Raw genomic sequence first — 20,562 nt, 5'->3', positions numbered from 1 at the left:
AATAAACACTTCACTATGCCATTCATAACAATGAATAAGTATTCTGTGAAATATAGCCTAAGAGACCCACACGGTGCACACACTGTCACCTTTACACACGTGGGACAAGGAGTCTCCGGAGATCACATAAGTAAAATCCACTTGACTAGCACAATGACATCTAGATTACAAGCATCATCATATGAATCTCAATCATGTAAGGCAGCTCATGAGATTATTGTATTGAAGTACATAGGAGAGAGATGAACCACATAGCTACCGGTACAGCCCCGAGCCTCGATGGAGAACTACTCCCTCCTCAGGGGAGACAACAGCGTTGATGAAGATGGCGGTGGTGTCGATGGAGGAGCCTTCCGGGGGCACTTCCCCGTCCCGGCGGCGTGCCGGAACAGAGACTCCTGTCCCCCAGATCTTGGCTTCGCGATGGCGGCGGCTCTGGAAGGTTTTCTCTGGTTTCGTCGAACGTGTCAGGGTTTTCGCGACGGAGGCTTTAAATAGGCGGAAGGGCAAGGTCAGAGGGGGTCTGGGGCCACCAGACACTAGGGCGGCGCGCCCCCCTCCTGGGCCACGCCGCCACCATGTGTGGGCCCCCTGTGGCCCCTCTCTGACGGTTCTCGGGTGTTCTGGAAGCTCCCAGGGATTCTAAGATCTTCGGTGTTGATTTCATCCGATTCCGAGAATATTTCCTTACTAGGATTTCTGAAACCAAAAACAGCAGAAAACAGGAACTGGCCCTTCGGCATCTCGTCAATAGGTTAGTTCCGGAAAATGCATAAATATGACATAAAGTATGCATAAAACATATAGATATCATCAATAATGTGGCATGGAACATAAGAAATTATCGATACGTCGGAGACGTATCAGCATCCCCAAGCTTAGTTCCTGCTCGTCCCGAGCAGGTAAACGATAACAAAGATAATTTCTGGAGTGACATGCCATCATAACCTTGATCATACTATTGTAAGCATATGTAATGAATGCAGCGATCAAAACAATGGTAATGCCATGAGTAAACAAATGAATCATAAAGCAAAGACTTTTCATGAATAGTACTTTCAAGACAAGCATCAATAAGTCTTGCATAAGAGTTAACTCATAAAGCAATAAATTCATAGTAAAGGCATTGAAGCAACACAATGGAAGATTAAGTTTCAGCGGTTGCTTTCAACTTGTAACATGTATATCTCAATGATAATTTGTCAATGCAAAGCAATATAACAAGTGCAATATGCAAGTATGTAGGAATCAATGCACAGTTCACACAAGTGTTTGCTTCTTGAGGTGGAGAGAGATAGGTGAACTGACTCAACATAAAAGGTAAAAGAATGGCCCTTCGCAGAGGGAAGCATTGATTGCTATATTTGTGCTAGAGCTTTGGTTTTGAAAACATAAAGAGAGCATAAAAGTAAAATTTTGAGGGGTGTTTGTTGTTGTCAACGAATGGTAGTGGGCACTCTAACCCCCTTGCCAGACAAACCTTCAAAGAGCGGCTCCCATGAATTATTTTTATTTTTGGGTGGCACTCCTTCCAACCTTTCTTTCACAAACCATGGCTAACCGAATCCTCGGGTGCCTGCCAACAATCTCATACCATGAAGGAGTGCCTTTTTATTTTAGTTTTATTATGATGACACTCCTCCCCACCTTTGCTTTCTCAAGCCATGGCTAACCGAATCCTTCGGGTGCCGTCCAACAATCACATACCATGGAGGAGTGTCTATTTAGGTTAATTAATTTGGGACTGGGAATCCCATTGCCAGCTCTTTTTGCAAAATTATTGGATAAGCGGATGAAGCCACTAGTCCATTGGTGAAAGTTGCCCAACAAGAATGAAAGATAAACACCACATACTTCCTCATGAGCTATAAAATATTGACACAAATCGGAGGTGATAAATTTTGAATTATTTAAAGGTAGCACTCAAGCAATTTACTTTGGAATGGCGGAGAAATACCATGTAGTAGGTAGGTATGGTGGACACAAATGGCATAGTGGTTGGCTCAAGGATTTTGGATGCATGAGAAGTATTCCCTCTCGATACAAGGCTTAGGCTAGCAAGGTTATTTGAAACAAACACAAAGATGAACCGGTGCAGCAAAACTCACATAAAAGACATATTGTAAACATTATAAGACTCTACACCGTCTTCCTTGTTGTTCAAAACTCAATACTAGAAATTATCTAGACTTTAGAGAGACCAAATATGCAAACCAAATTTTAGCAAGCTCTAGGTGTTTCTTCATTAATAGGTGCAAAGTATATGATGCAAGAGCTTAAACATGAGCACAACAATTGCCAAGTATCAAATTATTCAAGACATTCTACCAATTACCACATGCAGCATTTTCTGTTTCCAACCATATAACAATTAACGAAGCAGTTTCAACCTTCGCCATGAAAAATAAAAGCTAAGAACACATGTGTTCATATGAACCAGCGGAGCGTGTCTCTCTCCCACACAAGCATTTATTCAAACAAAAACAAAAACAAAAGCACACAGACGCTCCAAGTAAAGCACATAAGATGTGACCGAATAAAAATATAGTTTCAAGAGAAGGAACCTGATAATTTGTCGATGAAGAAGGGGATGCCTTGGGCATCCCCTAGCTTAGATGCTTGAGTCTTATTGAAATATGCAGGGGTGAACCACCGGGGCATCCCCAAGCTTAGACTTTTCACTCTTCTTGATCATAGTATATCATCCTCCTCTCTTGACCCTTGAAAACTTCCTCCACACCAAACTCGAAACAAACTCATTAGAGGGTTAGTGCATAATCAAAAATTCACATGTTCAGAGGTGACACAATCATTCTTAACACTTCTGGACATTGCCCAAAGCTACTGGAAGTTAATGGAACAAAGAAATCCATCCAACATAGCAAAAGAAGCAATGCGAAATAAAAGGCAGAATCTGTCAAAACAGAACAGTCCGTAAAGACGAATTTTATTGAGGCACCAGACTTGCTCAAATGAAAATGCTCAAATTAAATGAAAGTTGCGTACATATCTGAGAATCACTCACATAAATTGGCATAATTTTCTGAGTTACCTACAGAGAATTAGGCCCAGATTCGTGACAGCAAGAAATCTGTTTCTGCGCAGTAATCCAAATCTAGTATGAACCTTACTATCAACGACTTTACTTGGTACAACTAGGCAAAAAACTAAGATAAGGAGAGGTTGCTACAGTAGTAACAACTTCCAAGACACAAATATAAAATAGAGGTACTGTAGCAAAATAAACACATGGGTTATCTCCCAAGAAGTTCTTTCTTTATAGCCATTAAGATGGGCTCAGCAGTTTTAATGATGCACTCGCAAGAAATAGTAGTTGAAGCGAAAGAGAGCATCAAGAAGCAAATTCGAAACAAATTTAAGCCTAACATGCTTCCTATGCATAGGAATCTTGTAAATAAACAAATTCATGAAGCATGATGCAACAGGCATAGAAAGATAAAACAAGTGTAACTTCAAAAAATTCAGCATATAGAGAGGTGTTTTAGTAACATGAAAACTTCTACAACCATATTTTCCTCTCTCATAATAACTTTCAGTTGCATCATGAGCAAATTCAACAATATAAGTATCACATAAAGCATTCTTATTCACATGCATAAAAGTATCATTACTCTCCACATAGGCATAATCAATTTTATTAGTTGTAGTGGGAGAAAATTCAACAAAGTAGCTATCATTATTATTCTCATCATCAAATATAGGAGGCATATTGTAATCATAATCAAATTTATCCTCCATAACAGGCGGTACTAAAAGACTACTATCATTATAATCATCATAAATAGGAGGTAAAGTATCATCAAAGTAAATTTTCTCCTCAATGCTTGGGGGACTAAAAATATCATGCTCATCAAAACCAGCTTCCCCAAGCTTAGAATTTTCCATATCATTAGCAACAATGGTATTCAAACTATTCATGCTAATATGTTCCATGGGTTTTTTAATTTTCGGATCAAACCATCCATGTCTTAACTCAGGAAATAGAATAAGAAGCTCATTGTTGTCCATTATGCCAAACTAGTGTAAACAAGAAACAAAAAGATGCAATTGCAGGATCTAAAGGAAATAGCTTCGAACACTCACGCAATGGCGCCAGAAAAGTACTTTTACCTGGGACCGGAGTATGAATGCCTTTTACCTTTCCTCCCCGGCAACGGCGCCAGAAAAGTGCTTCGTTGCCGGGGTCCGGTGTGTGAGTGCCGTTTACCTTTCCTCCCCGGCAACAGCGCCAGAAAAGTGCTTGATGTCTACGGGTGCTTCTATTCTTGTAGACAGTGTTGGGCCTCCAAGAGCAGAGGTTTGTAGAACAGCAGCAAGTTTCCCTTAAGTGGATCACCCAAGGTTTATCGAACTCAGGGAGGAAGAGGTCAAAGATATCCCTCTCATGCAACCCTGCAACCACAAAGCAAGAAGTCTCTTGTGTCCCCAACACACCTAATAGGTGCACTAGTTCGGCGAAGAGATAGTGAAATACAGGTGGTATGAATAAATGTGAGCAGTAGCAACGGCAGCAGAAAAGTGCTTTGCTGTCCAGGACTGGTGTGTGGTTGATGGCGGTAATATTGCAGGAAGTATAGATGCAGTAAAACAGTAAACAAACAGCGATAGCAGTATTTAGGAACAAGGCCTAGGGATCATACTTTCACTAGTGGACACTCTCAACATTGATCACATAACAGAATAAATAGATAGATGCTAGACTCTACACCCTCTTGTTGGATGATGAACACCACTAACTGTGTAGGATTACACGAACCCTCAATGCCGGAGTTAACAAGCTCCACAATATTCAATGTTCATATTTAAATAACCTTAGAGTGCATGACAGATCAACATAACCAAACCAAGTACTAACATAGCATGCACACTGTCACCTTCACGCTACGAAAGGAGGAATAGATCACATCAATACTATCATAGCAATAGTTAACTTCATAATCTACAAGAGATCACAATCATAGCCTACGCCAAGTACTACACGATGCACACACTGTCACCATTACACCGTGCAGGAGGAATAAACTACCTTAATAACATCACTAGAGTAGCACACAGATAAATTGTGATACAAAACACATTGCAATCATAAAGAGATATAAATAAACACTTCACTATGCCATTCATAACAATGAATAAGTATTCTGTGAAATATAGCCTAAGAGACCCACACGGTGCACACACTGTCACCTTTACACACGTGGGACAAGGAGTCTCCGGAGATCACATAAGTAAAATCCACTTGACTAGCACAATGACATCTAGATTACAAGCATCATCATATGAATCTCAATCATGTAAGGCAGCTCATGAGATTATTGTATTGAAGTACATAGGAGAGAGATGAACCACATAGCTACCGGTACAGCCCCGAGCCTCGATGGAGAACTACTCCCTCCTCAGGGGAGACAACAGCGTTGATGAAGATGGCGGTGGTGTCGATGGAGGAGCCTTCCGGGGGCACTTCCCCGTCCCGGCGGCGTGCCGGAACAGAGACTCCTGTCCCCCAGATCTTGGCTTCGCGATGGCGGCGGCTCTGGAAGGTTTTCTCTGGTTTCGTCGAACGTGTCAGGGTTTTCGCGACGGAGGCTTTAAATAGGCGGAAGGGCAAGGTCAGAGGGGGTCTGGGGCCACCAGACATTAGGGCGGCACGCCCCCCTCCTGGGCCGCGCCGCCACCATGTGTGGGCCCCCTGTGGCCCCTCTCTGACGGTTCTCGGGTGTTCTGGAAGCTCCGAGGGATTCTAAGATCTTCGGTGTTGATTTCGTCCGATTCCGAGAATATTTCCTTACTAGGATTTCTGAAACCAAAAACAGCAGAAAACAGGTACTGGCCCTTCGGCATCTCGTCAATAGGTTAGTTCCGGAAAACGCATAAATATGACATAAAGTATGCATAAAACATGCAGATATCATCAATAATGTGGCATGGAACATAAGAAATTATCGATACGTCGGAGACGTATCAATAGGCTACTACACATGTTATTTCCAGCCATGCTTCCCGCCAACACGTGTCCATTCGGTGCTCCCCCTGGGTTGGGACTGGCCTATATTGGTGTGTGTGTGGGGCGGGGGGGGGGGGGGGGGTGGGATTTGGTCGCCGGTGCCGAACATTCTAGGAGAAGACGATAGCGGTACGAGGCCCTCAAATCCCTCGTGGATCGTTACAAAAGGTGGATGCGACGGCGAAACCTATTCATCGCCTAACGTGAGCCCAATAGTCGGGGCCGCCTGAAGCAACGATTTTCGGGTATCTGGTTTTTTTTCTGTTTCTATTGTTTTCTCTGTTCTAGCTTGGTTTTCTTCAGTTCCGGTGGTTTCCGGTTCTCTTGAACTTTTTTATACCAGATTTTTTAGCTTTGAACATTTTCCGAAATTATTTTTTAATATTTTTTTAAGTATGAAATTTTTTCAAATTTTAATAATTTTCAAATTTTAACAATTTTAATCTAAACTTTCTGAAATTTGAACATTTTGAAATATGAACACTTTTTTATCTGAACTTTTTTAGAATTTGAAATTTTCCAATTTTAAACATTTTTCAAGTTTGAACTTTTTAAAATTTGAACAATTTTCAAATTGAAACAGTTTTTAAATCTGTACAGAAAAAACCAGACATAGAAAACCCAGAAGACCAAAATAGGAAAGTGGTCGATCAAAAGCGAAAAAGGAAATTGAACGATCGAACGCCCTGTAAATGGGCCACACTAATGCAGCAAATGAGGCAGTTCCTTTAGGCGGCGCCTCGGAAGGAGGCCGCACAGAGTGGGAAGTAGGAGCCCCCTGCTTCGACGGCAGATTCTTTTTTTTTTTTGAACAAGTCGACGGCAGATTCAAGGTGCCGACAAAAGATTTACGGACCTAATTCATTTTACCGTGTCTTTTCAGGTCAAAAGAAAAAGGTCCAAACCTGTAAATTGGTCGGAATTTAAATGCCAGACCGATTATACAGATCTAATCTTATGGTCTGAATGTGTTGCTACCTTAATAAATTTAACATGCTAATTCTCGAATAAAAGGAAAAGGCCACATGCTGAAGCAAGTTTCCCTATCTTATTGAAGATAGGTAAAACTGAATACTTACCATGTTTTCTGAGAACCAAGGTTGGGTGGTTAGGAGGGTGGTTGTACCGCCAGTCCAGCAGAGTTCAAACCCCAGATTTGATATCTGTGTGTCTCATAAAGGCGGAATATTCATTCAGTGAGAGGCGACGTTTCCGTCGACAGCGAGGTGCCTGTGGTGACTTCGTCAATTTCAAGATTCGATCCGCCGGCTCAATCTTTCGGAGGTGCTCATAGGGATAGGGTGTGCGTATGTGCGTTCATAGGGGTGAGTGTATACGCTTGTATGTGAGCGTCTGCGTTTGTACTGTCTTTCTAAAAAACAGAACCATGTTTTCTTATTTTTCTTCTTTAACCATATATCTCAAAAAAAATCTAACTCCTTTCATTTTTATAAAATTTTCTGATCAGGAAAAATAAAAAATTACATCAGTTATTTTAAAGTTATTCTAATCTTGTACACACAAAACTTTGCAATTATTTATCTGCCCCCATCTCCACATAACCGGTGCAGGACATCGTCTTCCGGGTGACGCACGCAAGGCTGAAGAGTGAAGATTCGCTCTTGATCAAGCTCGGGCTTATAGTCGTCTGCCGGAGTCGCTCGGATTTTGCCTGATCGGACCCGAGATACAAAAGTGCAAATCTATATCTATATGTATGCCAGCATAAAAAGTACAGTACCAGATTGGGCTGATCAAATAACCTCAACCGTCTAACATTTCATCTAATGACCAAATCTATCCGTATTTCTATTGAAAAATGGTTGTATTCTCCCGGAGGCTGCGGTGCTCGCAGCTGGTTCGGGCTTGTTGGATCGTTTGCATCGCGCAGTCCTTATCTCGCCACGTCACCCCTCCGTGACTCACATTCCGCTCCCACCCTCTCATCGGCTGCAAGCCCAACTATAACCACACTCGCTACTCAACCTAGCACGCGGGTCGTGGCGGAGAGGTTGGTTCCTCATGTTCTTCGCCCCAGTTTCCGTGCTCAACCCTATGGGAGGATAGTGAGCCAGCTCGAGTCAACTCGTAAATACTCGTTAGTTAACGAGTTTGCTGGACTCAACTCAACTCGTAAACACTCAGTTAGTTATCGATTTTGCTCGACTCGACTCATTAATATAACGAGTTCAAAACCCCAGGTTGGCTCGACTCCGGAAATACTCGAGTTTTTTTTTTTTTGAAGCAAACCACGTATTTCATTCATGTAAACAAAAGCACATTACAACACACGCGGTCACGTTCTGGAAGATACCAGAGGGACACGTCACCTGGAACAATTACACAAAAGACCCTGAACAAAAATATGCAAAAAAGCCCTTGAAGGATCTTCTGTGCGCCATCAACTCCATCCATCTTCCACCTCCGCCGTCGCCGGAGAGCTGGGAGAAAGACCCGCTGAACAAGACCTGGAGGAGGGCCATCGGAGTCAAGCTCCTTTGTGGACCTCAAAAAGAGCTCACCGCGAACGGTAAGCACACCTCCTCTGTGGATCGTCGGCCGGGAAACCATCCCGCACCCAAATCCAGGTCTCAACCCGGCCATCTTCCGTCGAACAAGTCGAGGAAGAAAGCCAAAGCCTCCACCTGCCATCCTCTTCCGGAAGCCCAGGTTCCTTGTCCTCTGGTACACGCCGACGTCAAACGTCGACCAACTCTAGTACAAAGCTTCCCACGTACCTCGAACGTGTCGGAGTAGACGTCGTCGGGGAAGGAGCGGAGCAGGAAGCACAAAAGGCCAGGGCGTCGTCGTCGCCGCTACCCCGACGCCACCGCCCAGCCAGGGCCGGCCCATAAGGCGGGGCAACGGGGCGACCGCCCTGGGCCCTCTGGAGGCAGGGGCCCCGGCCCAGGTACTAGTCCAGCACACCAGGCAACCATCGGCATCGTTACTTCCCGAGAAAAAATCAAGGATGAGCACGACGCATCGTTTTCTTATCCTCTGGACCTGAGTCGCATCGTTGACTCGCGTCCGCCCACGCCCAGCCCTCTCCAAATTCTCCAATCAGGACGGCGGCGTCGCCTCAAATCTTGCTCTTTCCTTTCCAATTTCAAGATCACTGATTCTCCGCATCTATTGATGGGCAGGGCAATGGTGCTATTTGGTTCCCCAATCACCTCTCTTTCTTTCCATTCCCAAGAACAGGACCACATCAACGATGAGAGATGGTGGGTCTCATTTCTTCCCCTAGCTCAAACTATTAAATAGCACATCCAATTTTCATTCTCCCATTCTCCTCTTCTTAGGCTCGTTCTTGAGATCCTCAAGGGTCAATTGGATCTGAGCGTGAGGAGACAAAGCAGTGAGAAAATTTGGAGAAGAAGAGGGGACGGGGAATCAGCGAGGCGATCTTCCCCTTTTGTCTTCATGCTGAGTATTGCAAGCTGCAAATCAATAAATCTTCATCGGCAGTTCGACATATCCAGGTGCTTTTGTTCCCTGTATTGACTGTTTTTTGCAAATTATTTCCGTGACATGTTGCCTAGAAAAAGTTTGTCTGTAAACGTGAAAAGGAGAAGAAAAAAGAGAGAGATGAATTGGTAGAATCTCAGAGAGGCTCGATTGACAATTTTTTTAGAACCGGTAGTTCTTCCAGGAATTCCCTGCAATTAGCCCTAGTTAATGTTGAAGAGCAGCACACTGAGAATTTAGGCGATGATTATGATACCAACGAGGTCGATAATAATTTTAGTCAGCATGAAAATCTAGTTGATTCACCGAATTCGGAAATTCCAAGTGTCGATGAACAACAACCTTTTACTACTGATATTCTTGATCCACGACATTGGGACAATTTGGATGATAAATCTAGGCATACTTTAATTGAAATGGGGCTTGTAAGCCTAGGAAACTGAACAAGTGCTAAATTTGCTTTACTATTTCTTATGTAGGTATCTTTGGAGAATTTTTATTCTGGTGAACATAGCAGATTGAAGGGATAGAATATGATGTAATTTCTCATTCACTAGCATCATTCTCATAGTAGCACAGAAGCTATAAGTTGCAACTAGCAATCAGTTATGACAAGGTTGTTTGTTTTGCAGATTGAGTGATGAAATGATGGTCACCTTCTGGCATTTAGAAGATCGATCTTTTGTATAGCTACAATCTATTCCTTCTATCATTACGTGGTTCTCTGGAATTAATGTTGCGAATATATGTCTTGTGGGAGTTTTGTAGTTTAAAAGACCATCGATATAAGTTATGTACTCAGTTTCTCTTGAAATATAATGCATTCTGAAAGAAAAAAAAATAACAACAAGGGCCCTTTTTGTTGTCTCGCCCCAGGGCCCTGAATATGTATGGACCGGCCCTGCGCCCAGCAGCCAGAAGCACACGCCCAGATCCACCGAGGGAAATAGAGCGGCGCAGCCACCGGCTCCCAGATGCGTGGTCGATGGTCGAGAAGACCACCTCCCCAAGCCAAAATCTAGAGCCGATTTATTGAAGACCGCCACCATGGTTGGCAGAGCAAGAACGGCGGCGAGCCATATCCTAAGAAAGTAAACTAAACCTAGTCTACTTCTATACAGATCCGCACGGTGGCTCGATAAGCTTGATAAGATCATTACGAAACTGAACAACGTAATGCTTTCATCGATAAGTAAGAGTACAAGAAGTTCATCATCTATGCATAATCCTTAGCAGGCCTGTTATCAACGCACCACGGGGCCAAACAACGCATCCGCCCTGCGCGCGTCCATCAATACGCGTCCGCTGATGATACCTTGTTCTGCCATGCCGCTGTGACCCGCGGTCTTTGACATGGAATAGGCCATGCAGCTCCACCTCTGGACCCCTCCAACAAGCATCAACTCCAAAATGATGGACCGGTAGGGGGAGTGGAACTGGGTGGCATCACCATCGTTCGATCCGGGAGACCTAGATCTAGGGTTTTTCCTAGAGCACACAACCCTTCACTACGGCAGAACTAGGCTTTGCCGTGCAGCCGAAACGCATGGCAAATGCCGAAATCTGCTCGGCAAAGCCTTTGCCGTGCGTGCGTGCACGGCAAAGATTGCTCGGCAAATATCGAGATGGCAAAGCCGTCTTTGCCGTGCGTCGCGCGAAAATCGCACGGCAAAGCCTTTGCCGTGCGGGCTAGCTTTGCCATGCGCTGGGCAGGCTTTGCCGTGCGGCTTGGCTGTTTGCCGTGCGGCATCCTTTGCCGTGCGCTTCACCTCCAAGCCGCACGGCAAAGCCTCGGCTTTGCCGTGCGCTTCGCCTCCCACCCGCACGGCAAAGGTAGCCCAGCAGGACAGCCGCAGCAGCGCAGTGCACAGCAGGCCCCCTTTGCCGTGTGCTTCTATCTTTGCCGTGGTGCTGAAAAAATTCCAGATTTTTTCTGTTTCTCTATTAATCCCTGCATATGTAATACACAAATACAAATATATATCCTCATACATATATAGCACAGTATATAGAGCATTTGCACATCATCAACAACAAAGTTCATACATAATAGTCCAACAAAGTCCATACAATAGTCCATATAGTCTAACAACAAAGTCTCCAACATAGAATGTTCCAAGTCGCACAACAAATTCATACAACCAACATCAACCTTCGCCATTTCCGTGGCCACTTCCTTGTCCTTCTCCACTTCCTTGTCCTTCTCCACCTCCTTGTCCTCCATCTCCTTGTCCTCCTACAAGTTCATAGATGCATAAGTGGCATGGAATGGCTAAAATTGACATGTAAGACATTGTTGACGTCAGAAACCCACCGACGGGCAGCGATGGGTCAACACCGTAGAGCCGGGAACAACCTAGAGCTGCGGCTGGCTGAGGTCCCTCCGAGCGACGGCCCGCAAAGCACTTCTGGTCACACGTCCGATGCTGAATGCAAGGGCGTGCCACCTGACCTATACCTGGTCAGGAAGGTGATGGAGATGCCTCGCTTAGTTTCCTGCATGGCATACACGTAAACATTAAATACGAGCCTCGATCGGCTCTCAGGTTATCCTGTGAATCGGCTCAGGGAGCCGATCCACCCATGATTCGTACGGGGTGCACGAATATATGGTGGTCCTGCTTGATCAAGATAAAGCTAATTAGATCTACGACGATTTAGGATTTTCACCGCATAATCGGATCATCCTACTCCAGGTTGGGCCTCGCGGTCACGCACGGTGATCGTAAGCCGATCCTAAACAAGGCCTAAAAACCAACACGAAGTTGGTCCCCGGAACATCCTGTTTAGGACTAGCGAACGACACCCTACGTGCCGCTGGATCCTCCACCCCTTTGTAAGGCCTAACTATTGCAGATATTAAACTAATCCTTGTAGAACAAGGAGCAATCGTAACGGATCAGATCTACTAAATAATGATCAAGCGGGGTGCCGCCCCCACACCTAAGATAGGTGTGAGGCCGGCTAGACATGCAAGGGTTGCACTACGATAGCATGTTTAAACGAAGAACAATGCTAACCCTAACACATCTATGATAACTACGTTGCTCGCCATCAACAAGGCTTCAGTACGAGCAACGCATGAACAACGTGGAGCTTGTGCTGCCTAGATCGCAAGATGCGATCTAGGCAGCATGTCGCTTACCGGATAGAAACCCTCGAGACGAAGGAGTTGGCGATGCGCCGAGATTGGTTTGTTTGGTTGAATGTGAGTTGTTGTTTATTCCATAAACCCTAGATACATATTTATAGTCCAAGGGACTTTCTAACTTTAGACGTGCACCTAACCGTGCACGGGCAAAACTCTAACTAACCGACACGTATCCTAATATGTTACAGATACACGGGCCAACTAGCCCACACTTTGCATATAAAGGCCGATTCACATATTTCTTCCATGTATATCTTCAAATCCATCTTGATCGCGGCCCACCTCTGACTCGGTCAAATTCTGGTGATAACACATGCCTCCCTGGTTTTGGAATTGGTAATTCCAAAATCACTCTGCTTTTCCTTCGTCGGGTCATGTCGTGGCAGAACCGTTGCAGTATCCATCATCATGATGCCTTGCCTTCTCCACTTCTCCGCGTGACCTGGCAGTTTTTTTTTTCTTAGGCACCACTTCCTCGGAAACTGCTGTGGCATTGAATTTCCACTATATCCCCTTTATTTAACCGCTACGAACAGTTCTCCTCTGCATCTCCTTCGCATTAGCACTCCAAAAGCCCTCCTGTGGCACCATGTCTTCTTCCTCCTCTGCTCCATCGGATCTTTCCAGCCAGTCCTCCCCTTCCCGTGAGCCGACGCCAGAGCCGACCCAGGAGGAAATCCACGCGGCGAACACCCGCCGCGCCATCGAAGCTGGGGAGGAGTCCAGCCACGACTTCTCCGTCTGGTCCGAGGACGACAAGTCCCTGACCGACGGGGAGAGTGACCTCCGCTTCCTCGCCAGCGGGGAAACGGAGGAGGAGAGCGACGACGACCGCTACTCCTACGACTTCACCTCTTCCGAGGAGGTGGAGGAGGAAGAGGAGGAGGAGGAGGAGGACGACACCTCCTCCGACGAGCCGCCGGCCTAGCGGTTCTGCCCTTGGCCGGGCAACCTCAGCGACTTCGACAGCGATGATGACGCTGACGAAGAAGATGAGGACAATGAGGGCCCGGTCGGCGGCCACTGGAGCGACGACGAGCCCATCGGGAGCAGCGCCGACTGACAAGGTATCAACTTGTCAATGCCTATGGATTGTAGGCTAGGGTTTAGTTAGAAGTAGAGGGCAAGTAGATCTCGAAGGTTTCAGCCGAAAAGTACTCGACGATTATGAAAACTAGGGTTTGCAGACAACGATTTGATTATTTCTTCGTCCCTCGACTCCCCCTTTATATAGGAGGTGGAGCCGAGGGATTCGTGCTATACAAGTTACAGAGTCCGGGACGGTTTCTAACTCATCCCGCCAGATTACAAATAACACTTCTTATTACAACTTGTGCTTAGTTGTAGGCTCCCGCAATTTCTATACTGCCATACTCGAAATTTTACTTTTTGTCGAAGTAGCCCCCGAGCATTTGGGCAAAAACTTGTATTTGATCAAAGGCTCCCGAAGTATTTAATAATTCCTCCTGTCGCCAATCTTCTTTTATTTTTCTTGTCGACATGCTTCCCTTAATCAAAATTACTTCATCTCTGTTAGTAATCTTGATTTTTCTGCCTTGTGGGTCCATTGTTTCTACCATGTTGACACGCCGGGCAAGTGGGGGACACACGTCCTCCGCTTTTTCTGGCGCACGTACGGTAACGCCTATCTCAGTAAAAATACCTTTTTACCCTTGTATCCAGAAGATCTTTTTTCACCACACGATTTCTTCATCCAACGGCGCACTGCTTCACCCAATTCTTATATAAACCTTTCTTCAACCTCCGTTCACTCCCTCGCTTGCGCCGCTCATCTGTTCCTCTTCGCAAAAGCTTCCCCTGCGCCCAACTCTCTCTGATCTTCCGCACTCACGAACATTGCTTTGCCCATTGCCGTTGATGCCACCGCGCACACGACTCACTCGCCACAGCACTCCAGAATCCAAGATGGCCGCCGAGGATCTTGAGTGGGAGAGATCTAAAATCTCCAACCAGGACATCAACACGCTGAAGAGGCTTGGCCTCATGAAGAAGGAAGACGCCATCCGCTTTCCCAGCGAAGAAAGCTACCCCAAGCCTCCAATGGAGTACCGGGTTAGTTTCGTTGATCACCTCATCCGCGGCCTTTCGGCCCCAATTCACGATTTCCTCCGCGGCCTTCTTTTTGTTTACGGGATTCAACTGCACCAGTTGACCCCCAATTCCATCCTTCACATTTCCATTTTCATCACGCTTTGCGAATGCTTTCTCGGAATCCCTCCTAATTGGGCTCTGTGGAAACGCATTTTCTGCCTCCGCCGCAATGGCTCCCACAACGTCACCTATAACATAGGCGGCGTTGTTATCTGTGTCCGAACTGATGTCGATTACTTCGACGTCAAATTTCCTGATTCTGTCCAAGGATGGCGCAAAAAGTGGCTCTACATTCACGAAGAAAGCGCCAACTCTGTTGAACACAACATAATTCCTTTCGATGGAAGTGCCAGAATTCAGCGCCGCCGCTCTTGGGATGCCGAAGCTTCCGAAGAAGAGAAAAAGGCGAAAGAGGCGCTCATGTCTCGTATTCATCAGCTTCAAAACACTCGAGGCAAAGAGCTGTCTGGTGTTCAGATCACTGCCTACTTTCTTAGGATTAGAGTGCAGCCTCTTCAGGCTCGCAAAAATCCCCTTTGGACGTATTCTGGTGAAAACGACGCCAATAGAATCTCCAGTGATCTTTCTGCAAAGGACTTGGAGAAATTGATTCGAAGAATTTCCCGCCTGGCCAAGAAGGATCCTATTCCTTCCTCTTGTCGCGTGGAACAATACAGCTCCGCCAATCCACTCCCCGAGGTATTTTGTCTTCTCGAGTTTCTGTCTTGTTCCGAACTTTCTCTGCATCTCATTGTTTTGGTATCTCTTTAATTTTTCTTTTGTCGCTATGTTCTTGCAGAACCATCCTACTATGGCTTCCCTTCCTCCTCTTCCTGAAGGTGGAGAAGTCGAAGAACAGGCTATCATTGCCGAAGATACTCAAGGTTCTTCTATTCCTGAAAGTGAAGTCGCGGGTTCTCACAGATCTGCGGCTTCCCATGAAAAAGAAATTGAGTCTGAAGCCAGTGAGTCGACGCAATCCCTTCCTCCTGCTGTTTCCCCAAGGAACAAAAGGAAAAGGAATGATGCCGAGGATTCTGGCACCTCTAAGGCTGAAGAAGTTGTTCCTTCTCACCCGAAGGCAGCTTATGATCCTTATATTGAATCCCTCGTCAGCTCGTAAGTCATCTTTATTTCTCCCTATTTTTGTACTCGAGATATTTATCTTGTCTTGCTTTTTAAGCTGCCGATTTTTTGATCAACAGTGATGACGAAGAAGAAGTACCAACTGTTGACGTGGCTCCTCGGACAAGCACGTCACGTACTGTACTTGCCTCAGACACACTAGTTGAAGGAGAAGAAACCTCGCCTCCTCAACAAAACGTCGTCACCACAACTCCACCAGCAAGCCCCCTTGCTCCTTCACCAAAAAGGTCAAGGGTTGAAAAGATTGTTGAACCTGCCCCTCAGTTGGGCAGTTCGTCGACTCTGCTCTTAGATGATGTAAGTTTGTCGATATCTATATTTTCTTTATTTTGTTTTTTCACGCCTTCACTCTCTTTTTCATGCCGATGTTTCTCTTGCTGTGTTCGTCTTGAACAGCCCATGATCAAAGAGCTTCTCCGCATCGGATCCCAATTTATTGGGTACCGTGAATATGCTAACAGAGCCGAAGGTAACGACTTTTATACTTGCCGTTTTTTCTTGACTTTTTGCTCCTGTTGCTTGTCGCGATTTTTGATCTTTCTTCTCTCTCTTTTTCATATCTCGACAGAGAAAACTTGCAGAGGCCAACGAACGTGCCGACGCACTTGCTCAAAAACTTGAGCAAAGTGAGGCGGCTCGCAAGAAAGCCGAACTTGTTGCTAGCGAAGCCAAGGCCGAAGCTGATAAAGCCAAGGCAAAAGCTGCTGGTGTCGAGGAACTGCAGAAAAAACTTGAGGATGCTACATCTGCCTTAAACGAGCACAAAGCTGCGCAAGCTTCTCGTGAACAAGGGATCCTCAAGCGCCTGAAAACCCAAAGTCGCCGCACTTTCAGTAATATTGCTGATCCCTTCTATGTTTATGAGAATCATTGTTTCTTGTTGTTTGACCAACGCTTTGTTTCCTTGACAGCCCAAACAAACCAAGATTTTGATCTGACGAATCCTGTCGATGACCCTCTCCTTGACGCACTTTCCTATCTGGAGCTGCATGGGTCCGAAATTCGTGAAGGCGTGTCGAATGCTAATGCAGGATTGTCGGCGTTGTTCCCCTACTTCTTCCCGAAGAAAGAGGAGCCCTCGACTTTCCTTAACCTTGCCAAGATGTTCAGTTCACCCGAAGACCTTGGACTGAAGATGCGCCAAGAGAATATGAAGATTGCCGTTGAAAACACTGTCGCTTTGGTTGCTGACAGTCAACAGGTTGTTGATTGGTCGAAAGTTGGCGACACCGAGCAGATAGAGCAATCAAGATGGAGGTCGCTGATTAAGGCAGCCAAGCCCAACACGAAGAAGATCTTGGCCTATCTCGGGATCAAACCAGCGTCGACTCCTAGCTCATCAAGGCCGGAGGTCTAGTTGCATGCCTCTTTATTTTTCTTTCTATGTTTCTTTTGCTCTTGTCGCCAAAGTAGTCATTTGGCGACACGTACTTCCTTAGCTCCACTGTAATGCCCTTGTAATTATTCCAAGAGATTAATGAAAACTCTATCTTTGCTTGTTGTTTGATGTTGTCTTGTTTAAATTTCAGTTGATATTTGATAACTATACTCCATCTTCCGCTCCTTCCAATGTTTCGCCTTCTTCTTCTCGCTCGAGGAGAGCTTTTGCTGATACTGCACCTGTCGATGATACCTTGTCGCAAGAACTGGACGAACTTCGACAGCAACTTCAGTATGCGAAGAAGCAAACACTTGTGATGATGGAAAAGTCTCATAAGTCATCTGAAGCCGAAAGAATTGCACTTCAGCAAGCTCGCGAGGCCGTGACTGCTAAGGAAATTGCTGCTTCCGAGGCTGAAAAGGCAACTACTCGAGAAAATTTCATGCTCGAGTTAATGAATGAAGCCAGTGCAGATATGTCGGGTATGCTTGTTTCATCCTCCGATATCTTTCACCTTCATGCTATGTCTCTTAAGGGTTTCTACTTCGTTGTCCTGATAGGTTCCTTTACTGATGCTGCTGCCGAGGAAGAGAGGGTAAATACTAGGACGAACCTCCTTGTTAACCTCTCCCTTGACCATGGTGCTCTGTTCTGGGCTACTCCGGAGAGGACCCGTCAAATTGTCAGGTTTCAGGATCGCGCCTCTCAAACTCGCGACTTCCTTGACTTCTGTACCAAGACCTTGTCTATGGTTTATAACTCCATGTTTCCTCGGAACATTCAACCAAAAACTCTTCCTGAGTTGATGGAGAAATTCAAAGATGCTCACAAGATCCATGACTTCGTCAGAGCTCAATTGGTGGCTGGCGCCAGATTTGCTCTTATCATGCTCCAGATCTGCCACTCGAACCTTGACCTTACCCAAGTTGTCGCGAAAGTTCATCAGAAGGTAAAACATCGAAGAGTTGGTGTGGACAGGATTAACACGAAGGTGTCGCCTGTAGCCGAAGAAATGATTGAGGACCTTCTTCGGATGGACGCCGACTTTTTTGCCGATGGTCATTATGCTGACTTTCTTGGCGCTGCTCCTGAAGAAAACAGAATTACCCTTGATGACATACTGAATCAAGACTAGTTATTTTCCTCTTGTAGATATTTCTTCTTTGTAACCCATGACTATGATTATATTGTGAAGCAATCATTATATTTCTATGTTTGTCTAGCCCCCGAGTGTTTCGGTGACTCTTTACTGTATTTGTATATTGCGAGGTTTTGAACCAAGGCATTTATGTATTTATGGCGAATATGAGCCCCCGAGCTTCTTTATTGAGTACTATTTTGTATTTTTACTGACTCACGTGGTATTTTAATACCAAGGCAAGGTTTTTTCTTTTTCGATGAACTATATTGAAATTCGTCGGAGCAAAGACTTTGAGCATGTCGATAAAGAGAAAGTTATATTGACACTGTCTTTATTATATTGCAGCACCGCGAGCCCGCCTCATTAAAAACCTTTCCCGGCCCCACTCGGTGCCCCGAAAAAGGAAAAGAGTGCGTCTGAAAACTCGCGGGCGTTTCAGTACATTGAAGTTTTACAAGGACTATATTTCGACTTCTAGGCGTAGAACCGCCTGAGTTGCGCCACGTTCCAGGGGTTTGGCTCCTCCACCCCTGTCTTCTTGTCCTTTATCCTGTATGCTCCTCCTCCGATTACTTCCGTGACAATGTAAGGGCCAAGCCATGGTGACTCGAGTTTTTCATGACTTTTTTGCGTGAGCCGAAGAACTAGGTCTCCCACCTGAAAAGATCTTGGCCGCAAACGTCGACTGTGGTAATTCTTCAAGTCCTGTTGATATTTGGTTACTCGAGACAGTACTTCGTCTCGAGCTTCATCAAGTGCGTCGACGTCATCTTCTAGTGCTTTTCTCGACACTTCTTCGTTATATCCGACGACGCGTGGAGAGTTGTGCTCTATCTCGATTGGTAATACTGCTTCTGCTCCATGAACCAGGAAAAACGGAGTTTCCTGTGTTGCTGTGTTTGGTGTTGTTCGGATGCTCCACAACACACTTGGTAGTTCTTCTGGCCAGGTATGTCGAGCTTTTTCCAGTGGTCCTAACAAGCGTTTCTTGATGCCATTGCAGATGATGCCATTGGCTTTCTCGACTTGCCCATTGGTTTGAGGATATGCAACTGACGCAAAGTGCAACTTGATACCCACCTCTTCGCAATAATCTTTGAATTCGTGGGATGTGAAGTTACTGCCGTTGTCTGTGACGATGCTGTGGGGCACTCCAAATCTGAAGACGAGACCTTTTATGAATTTTACTGCAGATGCTCCGTCTGGTGAATTTATCGGCTTCGCTTCTATCCACTTTGTAAATTTGTCGACAGCTACTAGCATGTACTCCTTTCCTCCTGGCCAGGATTTGTGTAACTTGCCCACCATATCAAGTCCCCATTGGGCAAAGGGCCATGACAATGGTATTGGTGCTAGCTCTGCTGCTGGAGAGTGAGGTTTTGCGGCAAACCTTTGACACGCGTCGCAAGTTCTTACTATGTCCTTGGCGTCCTCGATTGCTGTCAACCAGTAGAATCCTGCCCGAAAGACCTTGGCTGCAATAGCTCGACTACTTGCGTGGTGGCCACATATTCCTTCGTGTACATCCTTCAGAATTATTCTTCCTTCTTCGGGTGTGACACACCTTTGCAAGACGCCTGAAATGCTTCGCTTATACAATTCTCCTTTGACCACCGTGAAAGCTTTGGAGCGTCGAATTACTCGCCTTGCCTCAACTGGATCGTCGGGTATTTCTTTCCTGAGGATGTATGATATGTACGGCTGCATCCACGGTATCTGTATCACCATGACCAGGTCCTGATCTTCTTCTTCTTCCTCTTGCTTTTCCTTGGTAGCCCCCGAGGGTTTCTTCTCCTTCTTTTTTGATTTTGTCGACTTGGTGGATCTCTCTGTTATCTCTTCCCAGAATACACCTGGCGGGACTGCAAGGCATTGCGACCCGATGTTTGCAAGAACGTCGGCTTCGTCGTTGCTCAATCTACTAATATGATTTACTTCGCATCCATCGAACAACTTCTCGAGTTCGTTGTACACCTCCTTGTATGCCATCATGCTATCATTGACTGCGTCACATTAGTTCATAACTTGCTGAGCCACCAACTGTGAGTCGCCAAAGATTTTTAGTCGAGTTGCACCGCAGGCTTTTGCCATCTTCATCCCGTGTATGAGAGCCTCATATTCTGCTTCATTGTTAG

The 20,562-nt window shown here is 45.5% G+C and overlaps 1 long non-coding RNA gene across 1 annotated transcript; it reads left to right on the top strand.

The window, feature by feature from the left end:
* The first annotated feature begins 8,883 nt into the window (after positions 1–8,883).
* On the top strand, positions 8,884–10,635 carry LOC127344370 (uncharacterized). The gene is made up of 3 exons (XR_007877941.2): positions 8,884–9,252; positions 9,331–10,034; positions 10,129–10,635. It is a non-coding gene; the product is annotated as an uncharacterized lncRNA (long non-coding RNA).
* Positions 10,636–20,562: the final 9,927 nt, after the last annotated feature.

This window comes from Lolium perenne, chromosome 1, assembly GCF_019359855.2.
Source record: "Lolium perenne isolate Kyuss_39 chromosome 1, Kyuss_2.0, whole genome shotgun sequence".
Classification (NCBI taxonomy): domain Eukaryota; kingdom Viridiplantae; phylum Streptophyta; class Magnoliopsida; order Poales; family Poaceae; genus Lolium; species Lolium perenne.
Note: the sequence above shows the minus strand (reverse complement) of the source record. Positions and strands in the feature narration are given on the sequence as shown.